Raw genomic sequence first — 8139 nt, 5'->3', positions numbered from 1 at the left:
AGACATCGCCACATTACTAGTTCAACACTACAAAACTAAAAAAAAATATTCATCAGTTCGCTCTCCCTCGTGCCACAACCCTTGATCTCAAACTCAGATGAAGGCATATTCTAGGTTTATTCACCCAGAGTGAATCGTACCTGTCCAAATTAAATTTTGGAAAAAAAAAGTGGTCAACGGTGCCCCATCCACCGGGGGCTGATATAGAAACACTTACAGTGAATTAAGACGTAATAATGATGGGCATGGAAAATCGAGTTTTGAGGAGAAAACACAGCCATCAAGTTTTGAGGAGAAAAGAATGAATGCGAAGGCGATTGAAATGGATAAGGAAGGCGATTGAAATGGATAAAGTAAATCAATTTAAAATAGCAATTAAATAATTTAGAAGGAAAAGCATTGTGGGTGAAGAAAATAATTTTGAAACAATAGAAGTGGATCGTGTAAATACTTAATAAAGAATATTTCAAAAAGATGAAACATTTCAATAGCCCTAACTTTGATCGATCATACAGTTTTAATTATATAATTCACTTTCATAGTTAGGAATGTTGATAATGCATTTTTGTAATTTATTTATTATTTATTTTAATTTTAATTTATTTATTTTCAGAAATAAAAATCATTGATATTCATAAAAATATGAAACACAATTACATATCAAGTCATAATGTGTTTATTATCAACTGCATATAAATATCAAAACATAGAAACCTATATAATCTGGAAACATGTATATTTCCCTAATAATCAACATCATATTCTCTTGTCTACTTAAGCAACTCAAAAGAGTGCTCTTGTTATAAGAGTCCATATGTCTAACATGTCAAAATAATTGCCAGCCACAGCAGATTGAGGGAAAATAAAAGCAACTAAACTATCTAATATTTATATTCTAAATAATATTGCAAACAAACAAAAACTCACTAGAGCAAACTCAAACAATTGGAATGACCCCTTCTTCCATCCTAAAGCCATTGTGTAGGAAACTAAAGTGAATATTTCTTGGCACCACTCTAAGGCCTCTTTTTGATAGAGAATCTTCAACATCATTTAATTCTTTGTATACATGAGTAAAAGATATGCTTCCAAAAGACCTTTTCAAATATTCAATGTGGTGCATCTAGTTTGACAGCGTTGGAGCATCAAAGGTAAGGATCTAAATTCTTTATGACACTGCAACCACCACTTAAAACAAAATTTGAGTGAAGGAAAACACCACCCGGAGTGCAATTTATAAACCAGCAAAACACTACACCAAATAGCAATATTGAATGGGTATTGTAGAAAAAGTTTAATAATGCTCTCGTTTGCTTCTCTTCACATAAAAAAAAATAAAAAATAAAATGATTAGGGTTGCTTATCCCATGTTTACTCAAATTGTCCCAAGTTAAAATGTGGTTCTTCCAAGAAAGCCAGCTAAATAGAATAATCTTCGTGGGAATATTACGCCGCCAAATCTCCACGAACCAACTTCTTTTCATATTGCAATTTAGAGCCTGAAAAATATAGTAATATATCTCTGACACCACTAAATTACCATTCTACAACGAATAAATAATATTTCAAAAAGATAAACATTTCAATAGCCCTAACTTTGATTGATCATATAGGTTTAATTATATAATTCACTTTCATAGTTGGGAATATTCGTAATGCATTCCTGTAACTTTGAATAATAGAATATGCGTTACAATGATTTTATTTTAATAGATTTTAAAACCATATTGCGTGGCCTAATGGTTAAGAACATGTCTTTTCTCTTAATTCAAAGGAGTAGAGTACGTATGTCTTTATAGACAAAGGGTTAGAGTATGTATGCCTTTTTTTTGTTGTTGTTGCAATTTGATTTTGAATTTAAAAACAAAAAGTACATTGTAATCATATCCAGACCATATAGTCGTTGAAAAATACAAAGACAGGGGAGTGGATTTCTCCTCCTCACTAAAACATATAACAATGAATTATTTTCTGCTAGTGGAGATAACATCATAAAAACTAAAGTGATTAGACTATTTCCCCTTAAAATCGAGAGGTAAGGGCTATGCCAATACATCAAAATATTCATTTTCCCACTATCGATACGACAACTAAAGGTTTAACAAACAGACATATGTTTTACAACCTAGAGTTGGAGCCATCTCCAAGACCCTATAACAGTCATATAGCCATGAACCAAAACTCCAGAGAGAGAAATTTCTAGTGAACAATTGACCGTCAATTAGTTATTTTGCAGGCTTTTTGCATTTTTTTTGTTTTTTTTATTAGGTTGATTTTTTAATTCTTAAATGCATATACATTTTTATGTATATTAATTTTCTTTTGGCTTTAAGTTATTAGTGGTTTGATGATATTTTATGGATAATGTTACTACTTTTTAAGCATATGGTTACTTAGGTTCTTATACTTCTTATTTTTTTAGTATCACTTATTTTTTTAGTGCAAAATTTCCTGGTTTGAGGCTTGTTGTTTTGCACTCTACACTCTCATGGAAAGATTATATGGTTTTACTTTGTTCACAAGTTTATTTGCATGAATATTTGTACTTCTCATTGTATAGCCACTTGATTGGGGATTTTTCACTAATATACTCTTGAAGTCTTTTATATGCAGAATGTAAATTCGTCATTTAATTATGAATGAAATTGCTCATCTTTTTTCTGGAGCTAATAATTCTTGAATATACTTTATTTTCTTCTTATTTAGGATTTTCTTTTCATTTTATCATTTCATTTTTCATCTTAATTGTTTTTTGGTATCTGTGATGAAACCAAACTACTAGTAAACTTGTGATGAAACCAAACTACTAGTAAACCTGGCATGTCCTCCTCAGCTTGCATGACACGTAACCCCTAGTAAACATGGTTTCTCTAACACATAACTACTAGTATACCTAGCATGTCCTCCTCATCCTCTCTGACACATAACCCATAGCTACTAGTAAACTTGAAATGTCCTCCTCAGCTTGCCTGACACATAACCACTAGTAAACCCGGTATGTCCTCCTCTCCAAACATTACTTCCCTAACCAGTTGAGTTTCCCCCCGGGACCTTCATTGAAATTTGACTAAAATAATATTTTTGTTATTTTCACATGATAACCGTTTACCTAGATAAATCAAAGGTATAGAATTTTACTTATTGCAATATGGAATTTTCACATATTTTACTTAAATTTTTAGTAAATATTTATGATTAATTATCAGAATTCACCCCAATATAAGATCCAATTAGCTTTATTCATTTGATTTCGTAAACTCCTATAGTTCATAGCTAGATTGTCATACATGTGATTTTTCACCCCCCACAATAAAAATAAAGCTTGACAATGATCTTAAGTGATATGGTGAATTGATGGCATCTCAATACATTAATTACCCTAATGGGAAATGATCAAATCAAACGAGGTCACACAACTTAGTGATAAAGTGTATTAAATGTCAAGGAATGTTGACGCCTGTTCATAGTTCGAAGCATGGAAAATACTTTAATCATGGGTAAAAGTAATTTGCACCACGTGATTATTCATATATATATATTCATTTATCAAGGATAGTGTAAGGAGAAAGTAAATTAAAAATAGATTTAGCAAAATCTTTTAAAAGTGCATTCCTCATATATAAGGATAGATAGTTGTTGATACAAGCTTAAATTACTACCTTAGTGTTATGACATATTTCCATAATAGTTTGGTGGTTCTTCCTTGATATGCCAATATCCCATTCTTCTAAAAATTTCATGACTCTATTTTGCTCCAACTTTTCCTTAAAATTGGAGGTAATAGTATCTTTGACACTATCTTTGCCTCCCATGATGATCTCCTCCTTAATGCCCCAATGGTTGAGCCAAGGCTAGGAATCCTTATGCCACTCACACTTAAGGAGAAGGTGGGCATTTTGACTAAAGTTAGAAGCAATTTTTGGAAGCCTCTTGGAGTACATGTTCTAAATCTTCTTCTTATACATCATATATCTAAACATAGCCATACTTTCAAGAGGGAACATACCAGCTTCAATTAAGAGGATAGTATAAGCAGTATTTCCCTTCATATTGAGGTTGTAGGTTATGAATTGCTTTTGAATCATCTCAATCTTTCTCCAACCGAAAACTTCACATCTGTATAAGACAACATGGGTAAAAAGAGTCTCAAAGAGGAACCTTTTTTTTACTTCAGATGCAAACATTGAGCGACTTAAAATTGTTTTAAACTCATAATAAGCTTTATAGCCTCCAATAATCCTTTTCTCGATGCTATAATTCCATTTAAGTGGATGAGGAAATTCAATACCTAAATATTTATAAGAAACTCTCTCTAACTAGTGGTTATCCTAGACGAAACTACCATAGGTGATACTTTTGGATTTGATGATAATGACTTTAGTCTTGTCGGTATTGTTTATGATACCCATCTTGGAGTAGTAGACATGAAGAGTCATGGATTTTTGCAAGAAGAATGATATCATCAACATTAAGCAAAAGAGCAATGATTATACAAGCAAGCTCGGTGCCCTTGCAACCTATAGTTTCGAGACACTCCTCTAGCTTATAAATGTAAATGCAAAAAAGGGTAGGGGATAGGGGACACCCTTTCTTAACCCCGATATTTCATTTAATATCTTTAGACCACCCTTTGTTGGTCTTAAGCTTGGAAATGAAAATCTAACAAAGGTGGATCACAACAATCCTTAGTTAAAATAAAACATGTTAACGTTGTATATAAAAAATATTCAATGTGGGTTATTAATAAAATATTTTAATAAGAATTAATGTTGACATATACTTAAAAAGATATTAATAATAAAAATATTTTAATTTGTGTGATAAGGTTTCTCAATTTACATGTAATGTAAAATACTTTAATGTAAATTAAGTATATATTATATATCAATTTTTTTTTTTTTATGTATATATGATGAAAAAATTAAATGATCTCTCGACTCATATTAGATCCATATTTAAAATAGACTCTTGTTATTTTTTTTTGTTATCACTTGCTCTTTGCAGTGCAAACTTTTGTCATATATATATTCATTGACACTATCCTTGCTTCCCATGATGATCTCATCCTTAATCCCCCAATGGTTGAGCCAAGACTAGGAATCCTTATTCCACTTGCACTTAAGGAGAAGGTGGGGGTTTTGACTAAAGTTAGAAGCAATTTTTGGAAGCCTCTTGGAGTCCATGTTGTAAATCTTCTTCTTATACATCATATATCTAAACATAGTCATACTTTCAACAGGGGACGGACCAGCTTCGATCAAGAGGATAGTATAGGGAGTATTTTCCTTGATCTTGAGGTTGTAGGTTATGAATTGCTTTTGGATCATCTCAATATTTATCCACGACTCTTTGGATATACTGCAACTAAAAACTTCACATCTATATAAGACAATAGGGGTAACGAAAGCCTCAAAGAGGAACCTTTTTTTACTTCAAATGCAAACATTGACTGACTTACAGTTGCTTTTAAGCTCATAATAAGATTTCTAGCCTCCAATAATCCTTTTATCGATGCTATAATTCTAGTTGAGCAGATGAGGAAAGTCAATATCTAAATGTTTATAAGAAGAAACCCACTCTAAGTAATGGTTATCGCAGACGAAACTACCATAAGCGATCTTTTTGGATTTGATGATCATGACTTTAGTCTTGTCGGTATTGTTTATGATACCCATCTTGTAGCAGTAGACATGAAGAGTCTTAAGTTGCTTGTCTAGGTCATCATGGATTTTTGCAAGAAGAATGATATCGTCAGCATAAAGCAAAAGAGCAATGATTATACCAACAAGCTCGGTGCCCTTGCAACCTACAGTTTCTAGACACACCTCTAGCTTATCAATGTAAATGCAAAAAAGGGTAGGGGATAGGGGACACCCTTTCTTAACCCCGATATTTCATTTAATATCTTTAGACCACCCTTTGTTGGTCTTAAGCTTGGAAATGACAATCTAGTAGAGGTGGATCACAACAATCCTTAGTTAAAATAAAACATTTTAATGTTGTATATAAAAAATATTCAATGTGGGTTATTAATAAAATATTTTAATAAGAAATAATATTGACATATACTTAAAAATATATTAATAATAAAAAATATTTTAATTTGTGTGATAAAGTTTCTTGATTTACATGTGATGTAAAACACTTTAATGTAAATTAAGTATATATTATATATCATTTATTTATTTTTATGTATATATGATGAAGTTTTTTTTGTATGGTTAAAACATTTATTTAGTCATATATATATTCTATTTAGAATTCAAAAATACAATTTTTTTTTTTTTCGATGTGGTTCACGGGGCACCAGAGGTGGGCCGCTACGTCCACGTAGACAGGCACGGCCATCAGGCCTACCCCCGAGGGCGTCGAGGAGATTTGACCCCGTGACCTCTCAAACCGGGAGAGTACTATCAACGGGAACTCGACCATTTGAGCTATCCCTCGGGGGCGCAAAAATACAATTTAAACAATGAAAAATAACACATTATATTTTGCACTCTAAATAAGTTTGCAATAGCTACTTTGGAAATGCCACACCGTTTAAGGTACAAGTTAATTTTGAAATCCCCATATTTGAGGGTAAGATAGATGTAGATTCCATCGATAAATGGTTAAATCAGCTAGAGGGTTATTTTTTTGTTCATGATTTTCCCAGTCGGGAAAAGATTATTTTCGCTCTTCTCAAAGGAGCCCCCCACGTCAAGGACTAGTGGGAAACCTACTGTGAGCAGAAGAATGAAAGTACAAGCTCACTATTTTTAGCCGCACCCACTTGGAATTCATTCCAGGATGCCATCAAGGAGCAGTACTACCTTGTCGGAAGCTATGAGGATCAATCCATAAAGTGGACCACGCTCTAGCAGGGAAGGGACCAAGACGTGCCGGAGTTTACCAATATTTTCCATACCCTTTGCACAAAGTTGGGTATCAAGGATTCAGAGCAGCATTTGGTACTCAAATACCGTGGTTGCCTACACAAGTACATCCAGGAAGAAATAAGAGCTCCACCCACAACAAAAGTGAGTGTCGGGACAAGCAGTCACTAGTGGCCAAGCTAAAGGTTTCAGAATCAGATGCATGTTCCGACTCTGAGTCAGAACCTGACAAGGGGAATGACAAAGGGAAGCAGATTATCGATGCGGAGCCCAATGCCACCGTTGCCACCACAAAGATCTAGAAGGAGGAACCTGAAAATCCAGAGGAGGAGGAGCATCTCTTCCACTCCCAGATGTGGGTAAAGGGCTCCCCGCTACAGTTCATTGTCGACAGCGGGAGCAAAAATAACCTCATTTTGGCAGAGGTCGTGAAGCGGATGGGCTTACTAACCACAACACATCCACAACTTACACCATCAGGTGGCTTCACCAAGGATGGGATCTTCACGTCAGCCAGCAGGGTCGCCTTCCATACAACATCAAGCCCTTCACGGATGAGGTATTGTGTGACATTGCTCCCCTTGAAGTTTGTGATGTATTATTAGGACAACCATACTTGTGGAAGCAACATGTTGTGTATGAATCAAGGCCTCGTGAAATAATGAGCTTTTTGTCCATGGGATGATGGTAGTTGTGAAGAGATTGGAGATCGCAAAAAAGGAATTTTAGTCAGACGTTGAGATATTGGGAATAATCTATCACTGGAATTTGGTGCAACTTGAAGACTCAAATCATTCTTCAAGACGAGAATTTTGTGGCCAAGGTATCTGACTTTGTTGAGCAGTGTCATGACATGATGAGAGTCACTCCTAATTACGCTGCCCTAGAGTGGCTTTTGTAAAGCATGATCACTAAGAAGAGTGATGAGTACAACTTTGGTGGTTCTCGACATTTTTATGTATATTTTTTTTTTGGCTTTAGTGGTTTGATGAACCTTCATTGATAATGTTATTACTTTTTAAGCATATGGTCAGTTAGGTTCTTATACTTGTTATTTTTTTTAGTATCACTTGTTCTTTTTAGTGCAAAATTTCCTAGTTTGAGGCCTGTTGTTTTGCAATCTACACTCTCATGGATAGATTATATGATTTTTCTTTTTTCACAGGTTTATGTGCATGAACAGTTGTACTCACAAGCCCTCATTCTACTACTCAGTATGAGGGGATGTGTAAGTTTGTAATGTTCTAAATAGAAAATTAAT

Source organism: Pinus tabuliformis, chromosome 9 (genome assembly GCF_031772625.1).
Source record: "Pinus tabuliformis cultivar Carrire ecotype Pingquan chromosome 9, CPIR1, whole genome shotgun sequence".
Lineage (NCBI taxonomy): Eukaryota > Viridiplantae > Streptophyta > Pinopsida > Pinales > Pinaceae > Pinus > Pinus tabuliformis.
The sequence above is the reverse complement of the archived record's forward strand: the minus strand, read 5'-3'. Positions refer to the sequence as shown.